Genomic DNA, 13,929 nt, shown 5'->3' with positions numbered 1-13,929 from the left:
AGTTTAGTTTGATTTAGGGGGGCCAGTGAAGTTTAAATTAGGCCAGCTGGTGCTAGGAGAGTGTAACCATAACAACGCTTGTTTTAATAAAAACTAGTTTGAATTAGTACATAATAGTGAAAGTTAATAATTCACTATGGTGGTTTTGGGTGTAGACATTGAGTGATGTTAATTCAAGATGATGTAGTTGTAATACAATTAAGGGCAAATAAGAAACTGATTTGGGGAATATTAAGCTAGCATAAGATATAAAAAGACAATTTGTGGTTGTTTTTCCTCATGTTCTTCCTCATGTTTTTTCTTATGCATGAAAAAACGTTTTTTTGAGAGTGGGGGGTGTCCTTTGTGTACCTGGACCTCTTTATGTGAAAGACACATGCTACCTTTGTTTCCTGTGATGATGACTTTGTAGAGTTTGGAGATAAAAGCCCTGGGATAGTATTCAATAAACGGCTTCTGGTCACATGAGCAGGAGTCCAGTCTCTTTCTTTCTCCCCTCTTGTCTTTCTTTCTCCAGAATAATTGCTGATGCTGCCACACCTTCCAAGGGACCCTCTAAATCTCTCTGCAGGGGCTAGCCCCCCTCATTAAGTCAGGTAATTTTTCAGCTGAATGCTACAAGATGTACCAGGAAGAACCGATACCAATCCTATTGAAAGTATTCCACGGCTAAGTACAGTAGCTCATATCTGTAATCCCAGCACTTTGGGAGGCTGAGGCGAGAGGACTGTCTGAACTCGGGGGTTCAAAACCAGCCTGGGAAATTGCCAAGACCTCATCTCTACAATAAATCAAAAAATTAGCCAGGCATGGTAGTATGCGCCTGTAGTTCCAGCTACTTGGAAGACTGAGGCAGAAGGATTGCCTGAGCCCAGCAGATTGAGGCTGCAGTGGCTGTGAGAGTGCCACTGCATTCCAGCCTGGTAGACAGAGTGAGGCTCCAACTCAAAAAAAGAAAGAAAGTATTCCAGGCAATTGAGAAAGAAGAAATTCTCCCTAGTTCATTCTATGAAGCTGATATCCTCCTGACATTCCAAAATGGCAAAGACTCAACCAGGAAAGAAAACTATAGACCAATTTCCCTAATGGACATAGATAAAAAAAATTATCAACAAGATTCTAGCAAACTGAGTCCAACAGCACATTTCAAGAATCATCCATCATGACCAGGTGGGCTTCATTCCCAGGATGCAAGGCTGGTTCAACATATTTAAGTCAATAAACAATCTATCACATAAACAGATGTAAAACCAAGAACCACGTGATTATTTCATTAGCTCCAGAAAAAGAATTTTATATCCAACATCCCTTCTTGATTAAAAAAAAAACCCTCAAACACCTAGGCATTGAAGGAAATAAGAGCTATCTATGACAAAACTGCAGCCAACAGAAGCTGGAAGCATCTTCCCCAAAATCTAGAACAAGACAAGGATGCCTACTCTTACCCCTCCTATTCAACATGGAAGTCCTAGACAAGTCAATCAGGCAGGAGAAAGAAATCAGGGGTATCCAAGTAGAAAAAGAGAAAGTTAAGTTATCCCTCTTGGCAGATGATATGATCCTATATCTAGAAAACCCTAGAGAGTCTATCAAAAACATGTGCCCACTGATAAACTACTTTGGTAAAGTCTATGAATACAAAATCAATGTGTAAAAAACAGTTGTATTTCTATGCACCAATACAAGCAGACTTAGAACTAAGTAAAAAAACATAATCCCATTCACAATAGCCATAAAAATGGAATAAAATACTTCATCATCCATCTAACCAAAGAGGTGAAAGATCTTTACAATGAGAACTACAAAACTGTTCAAAAACCACAAGGATAGCACAAACAAATGAAAAAACATCCCATGCTCATGGATTGGAAGAATCAATACTGTCAAGATGTCCATTCTAACCAAAGGCAATTTACAGATTCAACACAATTTGTATCAAATTGCCACCACCATTTTTCACAGACTTATGAAAGACAATACAGAAATTTATACAGAAGCAAAAAAGGAGCCCAAATAGTTAAAGCAGTCCTCAGCAAAAAGAACAAACCTGGAGACATTACCCCCCCAGACTTCAAACTTCAGGCCAGGGGTGGTGGCTCATGCCTATAATCCCAGCACTTTGGAAGGCTGAGATGAGAGGATTGCCTGAGCCCAGAGGTTCAAGACCAGCCTGGACAACTTGGTGAGACCTCATCTCTACAATAAATCAAAAAATTAGCCAGATGTTGTGGCACATGCCTGTGGTTCCAGCTACTTGGAAGGCTGAAGTGAAAAGATAACACCCGAGCCCAGCAGGTCGAGGCTGCAATGGCTGTAAGCATGCCCCTGCACTCCAGCCTGGGTGACAGAGTGAGACTCTGACTCAAAACAAAACAAAACAAAACAAAGTCAAACTTCACTACAAGTTCACAGTAACCAAAACATCATGATACTGGCATAGGAATACACACATAGACCAGTGAAACAGGATACAGACTCCAGAAACAAAACCACAGACCTTCAACCAACTCATCTTTGACAAAGTTTATTAAAACAAACATTGGGGAAAGAAAACGTTATTTTGTAAATGGTGCTGGGAAAAGTGAATAACCACATGCAGAATAATGAAACTGGATTCCTACCTATCATCATATACAAAAATTAACTAAAAATGGATCAAAGACTCAAACGTGAGACCTAAAACTATAAGAATCTTAGAAGGAAACTGAGGGAACACCCTCCTGGGCATTGGAGTTGGCAACAAATTTATGGCCAAGTCCTCAAAAGCAAATGCAGCAAAAGTTAAAATTGATAGGTGGGACCTTATCAAACTGAAGTTTTTTGCACAGCAAAAGAAACCATCAAGAAACCAAAGAGGCAATTCTCAGAATGGGAAGTAATATTTGCAAGCTATGCATCTGACAAAGATCTAACATCCCGGATCTACAAGGAAGTCAAACTAATTGACAGAAAACAACAACAAAACCAGCCCTATTCAAAAGTGGGCAAAGGGCATGAACAGACACTTTTCTCTTTTTTTTGTTTTTTGTTTTGAGTTGGAGTCTCACTCTGTCACCCAGACTGGAGTGCATTGGCTGCTCCCGGTCACTGCAGCCTCGACCTGCTGGGCTCCAGAGATCCTTCCACCTCAGCCTTCCAAGTAGCTGGAACTACAGGCATGTGCTACCATGCCCAGCTAATTTTTGATTTATTGTAGAGATAAGGTCTCGCCAAGTTGCCCAGGCAGGTCTCGAATAGGCAATCCACTCAGCTCAGCCTCCCAAAACGCTGGAATTATAGGCTGAGCCACCGAGCCCGGCTGAACAGACACTTTTCAAAGGAAGACATTCAAGCAGCCAACAAACATGAAAAAATGCTCAGTTTCACTAATCATGAGAACTACAGTACAAATCAAAACTACAGTGAGATACAACCTAAATCTGGTGAAGATGACTGTCATTAAAAAGTCAAAAAACAGGCCGGGTGTGGTGGCTCAAGCCTGTAATCCCAGCACTTTGGGAGGCCAAGGTGAGAGGATTGCCTGAGCTCACGGGTTCGAGAGGCAGAAGGATCACCCGAGCCCAGCAGATCCAGGATCTGGTGGCCATGAGCGTGCCACTACACTCCAGCCTGGGAGACAGAGTGAGACTCCAACTCAAAAAACAAACAAACAAACAAACAAACAAATAAACAAAAAAGTCAAAAGCCAGGCACAGTGACTCATGCCTGAAATCCCAGCACTTTGGAAGGTGGAGGCAAGAGGATTGCCGGAGTCTAGGGGTTCAAGAGGGGTTCAAGAGGCAAGACCTCGTATCTACAGTAAATAAATAAATAAATAAATAAATAAATAATTAGCTGGACATGATGGCGCATGCCTGTAGTTCCAGCTACTTGGATGTTTGAGGTAGAAGAATTGCCTGAGCTCAGCAGGTCAAGTCTGCAGTGGTCGTGAGTATACCACTGTACCAGCCTGGGTGACAGAGTGAGACTCTGACTCAAAAAATAAATAAAAATTAAAAAACAACAGGTGTTGACAAAAATGCGGAGAAAAGGGAATACTTCTACATTGTTGGTAGAAATGCAAGCTAGTTCAATCTTTGTGGAAAGCAGTGAGACAATTTCTCAAAGAAAGTATTGTGACCATACAATCCAGCAATCCCTCTTCTGGGAATAAACCCAGAGGAACATAAATCATTATATCAAAGAGACACCTGCACGTGTATGTTCATTGCAGCACTAGCCACAATAGAAAAAAACATGGAACCAACCCAGATACCCATCAAAATTGGAATGGATATAGAAAATGTGGTACATATACAGGATGAAATATTATGCAGCCATAAAGAAGAACAAAATCATGTCCTTTGCAACAACATGGATGCAGCTGGTGACCATCGCTACAAGTGAATGATCACTGGTCACACGAGCACAAAGAGGGTAACGAGGGATGCTAGACACTGCAAAAGGAGGGTGGGAGAGGGCAGGAATGAGGGGCACACAATCACACACTGGGTACCAGGTGCACTATCAGAGGGAGAGAGGGCTCGCTAGAGTTTGTCTTCCTTCTAGGTCTTTATGAGGATGAAATTGCCAGAGCAGAAGGGATAAACTTGAGAAGCAGAGTGTGGGTAAGAAGTCCTTATAATCTAAGAGATGATAAAGTGGAAGATATGGCCAGTATATAGGTTTTTAGAAATTGGCCCTTAGTTTCCATAGTGGGAAGGTGCGCAGTTCTGCCGAGGTATGGGAGTCCATACAGTAATTCATAAGGAAAAAAGCCCACACCTTTTCGTGGGGTGTCCTGATTCTGAGAAGCACAATTGGAACACACTTCACTCAGGGTAGCTTAGTTTCCATTATTAACGAAGTAATATGCTTTTTGGAGGGTCTGATTCATCCCTCCTACTTTTCCTGAGGAAAGAAGGTGCTAGTGGATGTGGTAATCCCATTGGATCTGCAAACTTTCCATGACCCCCCTTCGAAACCTGTGATGTAAAATGACTTCTGTTATCTGAGTCTACATTTTCCATTTGTCCAAACTGAGGAATAATTTGTTCTAGAATTATTTTGATCACAGTGGCAGTAGTAAGGGGGAAGATGATCCACTGACATTATTAAGTATCTTCATTTCCCTATTTTTGGCATTTCTGGAGGCCTTCCTCCCACAGCTTGCTTTCAAATTACTTTTTTGTCTATTCTCTCACAGATTATACAGCCTTTACATACTTGCTTGGCAATGGAACAGATGCCCATGCAGCCATACTTTTTAATGTGGCATCACACATGGCCTGAGGAATCCAGTGGCTCCCCTTATGGAGCATAGTCATTAATTTTCTCTTTATAGACATGCTAATCATTTCCTCTGGGGAGAACCATTGTCTGTCCCCATTCCAAATAGCTCCCAACCTGATTGGTTCCCTTTCTTCCTCTTTAGTGAATTGAGGCTTTAGTATTACTTTGGGGATGCTAGGAATGAGACTCAAGAGTTTAACCTCTTCTTCTAGGGCAGACTGTTTTGCGACCTCGTCTGCCAGTCCGTTTTCTATGGCCTCCAAGGTGCTCCCCTTTAGGTGAACATTCACATGTACTACTACTATTTCATTTTTTTGAGTTGGAGTCTCATTCCGTCGCCCCGACTGGAGTGTAGTAGCATGCTCCCGGCCACTGCAGCCCCGACCTGCTGGGCTCCAGCGATCCTTCTGCCTCTGCCTTCCCAGTAGCCAGAACTACTACCATGCCCGGCTACCACGGTACCTGCGCTACCACGCCCGGCTAATTTTTGATTTATTGTAGAGATGAGGTCTTGCCAAATTGCCCGGGTGGGTCTCAAACCCGCGGGCTCAGGCAATCCACTCACCTCGGCCTCCCAATGCGCCGGGATTACAGGCTGAGCCACTGAGCCGGGGTACTACTACTATTTTAACTGGGAGTAGGAAGCTTCTCAGGACCTCTTTGATTAGCTCCCCATGTACTAATTCCTTTCCTTTGCTGTTGATGAGAACTCATTCTGTCCAAATCTTCCCAAAGGCATGTACTACCCCAAAGGCATATTTGGAGCCAGTATAAATGATACCCTCCTGTTCTGCAAGGAATTTTAAGACTTGATTGAAGGCATACAATTCACAGGTTTTGTGCAGACCAATTGTTAGGCAGACCAAGTGTTAGGCAAAACACTCTCACATATAGACTGCATATTCATTATACCTCTTTCCCTCTATTATTCAGGAGGAGTCATCTATAAATAGTCTTGCTCCAGACCCAGCATGGTGGCTCACGCCTATAATCCCAGCACTTTGGTAGACAGGGGGGAGAGGATTGCCTGAGCTCACAAGTTCAAGATCAGCCTGAGCAATTTGGTAAGACCTCATCTCTACAATAAAAAAAAAATTAGACAGGCATAGTGGCACATGCCTATAGTTCCAGCTACTTGGAAGGCTGAGACAGAAGGAACACCTGAGCCCAGCAAGTCAAGACTGTGGTGGTCGTGAGCATGCTACTGCACTCCAGTCTGAGCGACAGAGTGAGACTCCAGCTCAAAATAAATAAATAAATAGTCTTGTTTCATCGTGTAATGGGATCGCTCATAGGTCTGATCTAACTTTGATTTGATATTCAATTATATCCAAGCAGTTATGATCTATTGTCTCTGGGTTCTCATCACCTCTCCATAGGAAACTAGCTGGGTTCAGACAAGAATCTGAGGTTAAAATTAAGTCATCTTTTTCTAAAAGGATAGCCTCATATTTTAGGATTTGAGAATCAGTTAGCCATCTCCCTGCTTTTTGGTTGAGTATGGTTCTGACCTGGTGAGGCATACTGACCAGTAAGGCTCCCCCAAAGGTCAGTTTCCTGCTTTCTTCTATTAACAGGGCAGTAGTTGCCACTGCCTGAATGCCTCATCCTCAAGAGACAAGGTCGAGGAGTTTAGAAACAAAAGCAATAAGCTACTTCTTCCCCTGTCCTCAGGTTTGGATTGGTACCCCTAGGGTCACACCTTGATCCACTGTGGCAAACAAGTGAAACGGCTTGTCTAGGGATGGAAGAGCCAGGACAGGGGTTGTAATGAGGGACTGCTTTAAAACATCTATAGCTTGTTTTTCCTCCTGAGACCATAGTAAGGGGTCAGGTTCCTCCTCTCACCGTTTCAGATAGAATTTTCTCATTGGAGAATTCTTTGGGCATAAGATTCAATCCATAGCCAGCAATAGTCAGTCCCCAAAACTTTTTGAGCTTTCTATATTTGTTTTGGGCAGGGCCAGGCTCACTATGCCGGCTATTCTCTCTGGGATTATTCATCGTTTCCCTTCGCTGATGAGATGTCCTAAATATTGAACCTCCTTTTCTACAAATTGTAGCGTATTCCTTGAAACTCACAGCCTCTTTTGTCCTAGAAAGTTGAGCAAACTAATAGTAGTCTTGATACTTCCTTCCTTTTCTTTCCAGAGATTAGTAAATCATCTACATATTATAACTGCTGGGTCCCTGCGGAGCGCTGCAGTTCCTCAAGTACAGTTTCTGAAATCTGGCCAGATAAATTTGGGGCTTTGGTGAAGCCCTGTGGTAGTACTGTCCAGCAGTACTGTTGCTTCCTTCCATTCACAGGATTTTCCCATTCAAAAGCAAAGAGGACCCTGCTGTCCGGGTCTAGGAGACATGTCCAGAAGGCATCTTTTAGTTCTACCACACTGAGCCAGTTGTGTTCATAGGAGATCTTGCTAAGGAGGGTGTAGGGGTTGGAGAATATGGGATGTCGAGCCTGAATGATCTGATTAATGGCCCTCCAGTCTTGCATGAGCCGGTAAATCCCATCAGACTTTTTGACTGGGAGGATAGGGGTGTCATATGGCAACATGCAGGGTTCCAGCAACCCATCTTTAATGAGGCCCTCAAGTACTGGTTGTAGCCCCTTCTACCTTCAGCGGGAATGGTGTATTGTCTTCTACAAACTATTTCCCCTGGCTGTTTTAACTTAATTTTTAATGGGGTAACATTGAGCCCTCCCTATTTCCTTCTTTGACCCAAAGCAAGGGGTTGATTTGGTTCTCTTTCTCCTCCCTGAGGAGTGCCATTACCACCTTTATTTGTTCCTCCTTTACTTCTAGTCCCAGGCTAAGTCTTGTTATTAGATCTCGGCCTAGGAGATTTATCTCAGCCTCTGGGACCAATAGGAAAGGCCATTTAATATTCTCAGATTCTAACCTAACTTTCATGTGCTTGAATATTAGGACCTGAAATTCTTCCCCTTTCACCCCTGACACAAGCAATTTCTTTTTAGCGAGTTCAGTCCCTTGAGGCTGATATGCTAGCAAGGAGCCAGCCAGTCCAGTGTCAGTTTAAAATGTCACCATAGCCGGGCTCGATGGCTCAGCCTATAACCCCACGCCTTTGGGAGGCTGAGGTGAGTGGATTGCCTGAGCCCACGGGTTCGAGACCTGCCTGGGCAGCGAGACCTCATCTCTACAATAAATCAAAAAATCAGCCGGGCATGGTAGCGCATGCCTGTCATTCCGGCTACTTGGAAGGCTGAGGCGGAAGGATCACCAGAGCCCAGCAGGTCGAGGCTGCGGTGGCCGGGAGCAGCCACTGCACTCCAGTCTGGGCGACAGATTGAGACTCCAACTAAAATAAATAAAATAAAATAAAATAAAATGTCACCACTTCTTCAGGTCCCACCCTCAAATTTATCAAGGGTTCTTGGTGGGACCTCATTAAAGGGAACCCTTAACTCCCCTACTCTTCATCAAAAGTCAGAAGAGGCTGGACATGGTGGCTCACATCTGTAATCCCAGCACTTTGGGAGGCCGAGGTGAGAGCATTGCCTGAGTCCACCGTTTTGAGACCAGCCTGGGCAACTTGGTGAGACCATCTCTACAATAAATCAAAAAATTAACCAGGCATGGTGGCGCATGCCTTATAGTTCCAGCTATTTGAAAGGCTGAGGCGGAAGGATCACCTGAGCCCAGAAGGTCAAGGCTGCGGTGACTGAGCCTGCCACTGCACTCCAGCCTGGGCACCGAGTAAGACTCCAACTCAAAAAAAAAAAAAAAAAAAAAACATGAGAAGGATCATTTTTTCTTCCTTTTTCCATTTAGGGCATTCTTTCATAAAGTAGCTGGGTTTTTCACATTTGTAACATTCACTCGTAACTGGGCAGCACCCCCGGAGGGCCCCTTCTGTTTGTCTACTGAGGCCTAAATTCCCCCCCACTCCAGTGGAGAGGATTTCAATCTCGCTTCTTCTCCTTTACTCTTTCCACAGTAGACACCATAATTTTTGCTTTTTGTTTTTGTTTGTCATCCTCTAGCCTCACAAACACCTTTTGGGCCTCTCTTAGTAACTCTTCAGTTGGCTTCTCATTCTACTGGTCAAACTTTGCAATTTCTTTGTAATGTCAGGTCAACTTTTAGTTACAAAATTGACCTTCAAGAGGCCCTGTCCATTGGGTCCTCCAGATCTAGCCCAGAATACTTTCTCATCTGATCCTTCAGCCTCTGCAAAAAGGCGGAATGAGTTGCTTCTTTCTCCTGTTGAATTTCAAAAGCCCTAGAAACATTCTGAGATCTCAGGGTAGATTCTTTGATTTCTCTAATTATTAACACCCTGAGATCCTGTATATGAGCCCGATCTCTAAGGTCATTATTGTCCCAACTGGGATGTGAATTTGAGAACTTTTGTTCCACGGGCAGGACCCCATGTCTGGGAGGATGTTGCCTTTTCCAGATAGACATCGCAGCCCTTTTAATCATCCTCTTTTCTTCCCCTGTAAATAGGAAGTTAATTTTGGACATCATCTCAGTCCAACTGCAAAAGCTGGCCCCAAGAATTGATCAAGTTGATCTGCCAGCCCAAGGGGGTATTCTAGTAGTGACTTCATTTCCCTCTTGAAATTTCCAACCTTGATGCTCATCAGAGAAACATTTAGGAATCCAATCTCTCCCTGTCCTATAGGAACTTTCCTAAGGGGAAACATTTTAGAAACCTCCACAGGGGCCTTGGAAGGGAGTGGACATTTTTCTATATCTTTTTTGCATTTTTCCAATTCCTTCCTTAGGTTTGGGTAGAGGCTTGTTGGGCAGCAGGCTCAGAACTTCCTTAAAGCCTGGAGCCCCCTGGCTCAGAGCCCTCTGGGACCTTGGGTCCCCTGACTACCTCCAGCTTTCCTGTTCCCCACAAAGGGGAGGGGGATTGGAAAGAGAATCCCAGGACTTTTCCTTGGGACCTATTCCATCAACCTTGAGAGGGAACATAGAAACTGCTTCTGGCAGCCAACAAAGAGCATAATCACTTTCCTCCTGCAAGGAGGAGGCCTTTATCAGTAACACAGAGAACTAGGGTCTGGCATACCCAGTCCTCCTCTGAGCCAAACTGTGGCCAGAAAACCGCAGGTCTGTGAATTGGCTCCCTAGTCCAGACAAAACAACAGTATTTAATCATCTTTTGTTTCTCCTTGTCTTTAGTCTGGGGACTGCTTCCCCATCATATCAACATTTCCCCCAAAGGACTATCTGGAGGAATGTCCCTGAGGGGAACTCTTCCCTTCTTTCCCCTTTTCCTGTGCCATTTACTTGGCCCTGCTTTGTTCCCCATTTATGGTTAAGTTGATAACCCCAGTGCCTGAGTTTCCCTAGGTATGAAATCCCCCTTACTGGAGGTTTCTTGCATACGCTGGGACCCGGTTTGTCTGTCTCCCACGGCTTCGCCTGCCTCTGACCGCTGCCCTCGCTGATAAACAGTACGGTGGATTGAGACTCCACACTTCGTATCTAGGAGACGCCTCAGTCACACACACTCAACCTCTGAAAATGCCCAACCACCAAGGCGGTACTTAGAGTCCAATTCTCTTACCGTGACTTGTGCACAAGGTTGTCTGTTTGCTGCAGTGTCTGCTAGCTCTCTCCCTGTGTCACCTCTGCTGTCTCCGACACAACTGTCAGGCTTATCTATGGTCCCACGGGGAGCCAAGACACATGAGCAGAGCCGGTCACCCGAGAACCTGGTGGGGTGCACCTCCCCTCTGCTGGGGTCTCCTCCCACAGACGCAGATAATTCCGGACAAGCCCCCAAATTGTGAGAAGCAAATTCACTTGTCCAGTATCAAAGGATAGACAGGGAGACACGTACAGCAGAAGCGAGACTTTAATGGCAGTCCTGCGAGATAGGTGTCTGGTAGACAGACACGCCGGGGTGGCTACAGCAAGCAATTTATCTGCAGGCGGGCAAATCCCTCCCCCGGTTCCTCATTGGTTGAGTACTTTAGGGTGTACAATCTTTCCCAGATGTCACCTAAGTTCCGATTTTTTCCCTTATAAGGTTATCCCTGGTTCCCTTCCCTGGTTAAGTCTCTGTTTTCCTTTCTTTTTCTTCTTTTTGAATTGGGGTCTCATTCCATTTCCCAGGCTGGAGAGCAGTGGCATGCTCACGGCCACCCCAGCGTCGACCTGCTGGGCTCCGGCAATCCTTCCTCCTCAGCCTTCCAAGTAGCCAGAACTACGGGCGCGTGCTGCCATGCCCGGCTAAATTTTTTTCTTTATTGTTGAGATGAGGTCTCGCCAAGTTGTCCCGGCGGGTCTTGAAGCCGTGGGCTCAGGCAATCCAGTCACCTCGGCCTCCCAAAGTGCTGGGTTTACAGGCTGTGCCACCGAGCCCGGTGCTAAATCTCTGTTTTCTTCAGAATAGTTTGTTGTTTTCTCATTGACCGGCTTCCATCTCCTGATTGTTTAGGAGCCGGTCAAGAGCTGGTGACTGAAGATTGCTACATCCACCAGCCTGCTTAGGCCTTGAAAATGAACCATCAGAATGTTTCTTACAATATTCCAGGTAGTTGGAACCACAGGCGTGTGCACAACGCCAGGCTAATTTTTTGATTTATTGTAGAAATGAGGTCTCATCATGTTGCTCAGACTGATCTCGAACCCCTGAGCTCAGGCAATCGTCTCACCTCTGCCTCCCAAAGTGCTGGGATTTCAGGCATGAGCCACCGCGCCCAGCTACAAAAAATAAAATAAAGTAAAATAGAAAAATAAAAATTAGCTGGGCATTGTAGTGCATGCAGTAGTCCTAGCTACTTAAGAGGCTGAGGTGGGAGGATTACTTAAAGCCAGAAGTTCAAGGTTAAGGTTGCAGTGAGCAAAGATTGTGCTATTGCTCTACAACTTGGAGTGACAGAGCAAGATCCCATCTCTAGAACAGAGAGAGAGAGAGAGAGAGAGAGAGAGAGAGAGAGAGAGAGAAGGCGAGACACCGTGGCTCAAGCCTCTAATCCCAGCCCTTTGGGAGGCCAAGATAAGAGAATTGCCTGAGCCCAAGAGTCCAAGACCAGCCTGAGCAACTTGATGAGACCCCATCTCTACAAAAAAAAAAAAAAAGTTAGCTGGGTGTAGTAGAGTGCACCTGTAGTTCTGGCAACTTGGAAGGCTGAGGTGGAAGGATTACCTGAGCCCAGTAGGTCCACGCTGGGGTGGCCGTGGGTGTGCCACTCACTTCAGTCAGGGAGACAGAGTGAGACTCCAACTAAAAAAAAAAAAAAAGAGAGAGGTAAAGAAAGAATATATTTTATTAAACACTTTGTTAGCTTAATTTATAACTACTTGCAATATTTGATTTATATCTATAGGGTAATGGCTTAATATTTCATACATGATATTAACTGTGTTATATCTTAATGTTAATGTGGCTATATATACTGATATTCTTTAATAAAGTTCTAAGCAACTTAATGTTATGTTATTAAAAATACCTGTATTTATCTAAGATGCCATATTAAAATTTTAAACTAAACACAATTATAAAATGTTTAAAAATGTGGGCAAAAAAAGCAAACTTTATATTTCTTTATATTCTTTATTAGTCCTCGTTATTAAACATAGAAAATTATACTTTAATAATAGCTGTTCTCCTTAAGAGTTCCCTTAAAAGTCTCTCTTTTAAAATTAAGTAACTAGTATTGTGATTTTTGTAAAAATCTAATAGGAAAAATCACTCTAAGATCTATACACTGTAAATGTAAATCTAAGACAATAGTGCCCTAAATAAAAGGAAAATGATGCAGGGTCACCTCACACTCCACATGAGCTCTACTATTTTTTTTGAGTTGGAGTCTCACTCTGTCGCCCAGACTGGAGTGCAGTGGCTGCTCCTAGCCACCGCAGCCTCGACCTGCTGGGCTCCAGCCATCCTTCCGCCTCAGCCTTCCAAGTAGCCGGAATTACAGGCATGCGCTACCACGCCCGGCTGATTTTTTTATTTATTGTAGAGATGAGGTCTCACTGCCCAGGCGGGTCTCGAACGAGCTCTACTATTAACATATATTCTTGTTTAATTGTAAAACACATGATCATTTCCTAAAGCCCAAATTTAAAATAGTAAAATAATTAATGCATTTAAAATCCAGTGCCTAGATTTTGGTCTGTAAAGCTATTCTTGGTTCTTGGAGGATGACTAACTCAATTTCCTAGCGATCACAAAAGAAAATAAAACATTTCAAAGCAGCCCTAAATCACCTTGATATCAGATTGAGGGATTTTTAACAAATGCTTTTTAAAGTTCTGAAGTTGTGTTAGAAAGACATAGAAAGCAGATTTTCCAATGGCAAAATTAAAAAATTTGACAATCAAAAATAAATATAATATAGTTAATTATTTTTAGGTTAGGAATAATAAATTCTATTTAATTTGTGCATCACAACAGTGTACATTTTTACTCCCTAAGAAGCTCAGAATATGCAACAAATAAATAAGTATACTCATCTACTATAGAGCTTGTTTCTAAAATTTTACTTTAATCTTATATTTGTCACTACAAAATAATACATGTATGTAAGTTGTGAATCATAAAATGAATAAGTGTAGGTCCTTACTTAAAATTAGAGACAGAAAAAATCTTTTTGATGCTCTGGCAATCTTTTTGATGCTCTCTAATTGCATGCTTTAAAGCAATGAATAGAATCAAACA

Source organism: Carlito syrichta, unplaced genomic scaffold, assembly GCF_000164805.1.
Source record: "Carlito syrichta isolate Samal-C Ts95f unplaced genomic scaffold, Tarsius_syrichta-2.0.1 Scaffold307639, whole genome shotgun sequence".
Classification (NCBI taxonomy): domain Eukaryota; kingdom Metazoa; phylum Chordata; class Mammalia; order Primates; family Tarsiidae; genus Carlito; species Carlito syrichta.
This window is presented reverse-complemented; position numbering follows the sequence as displayed.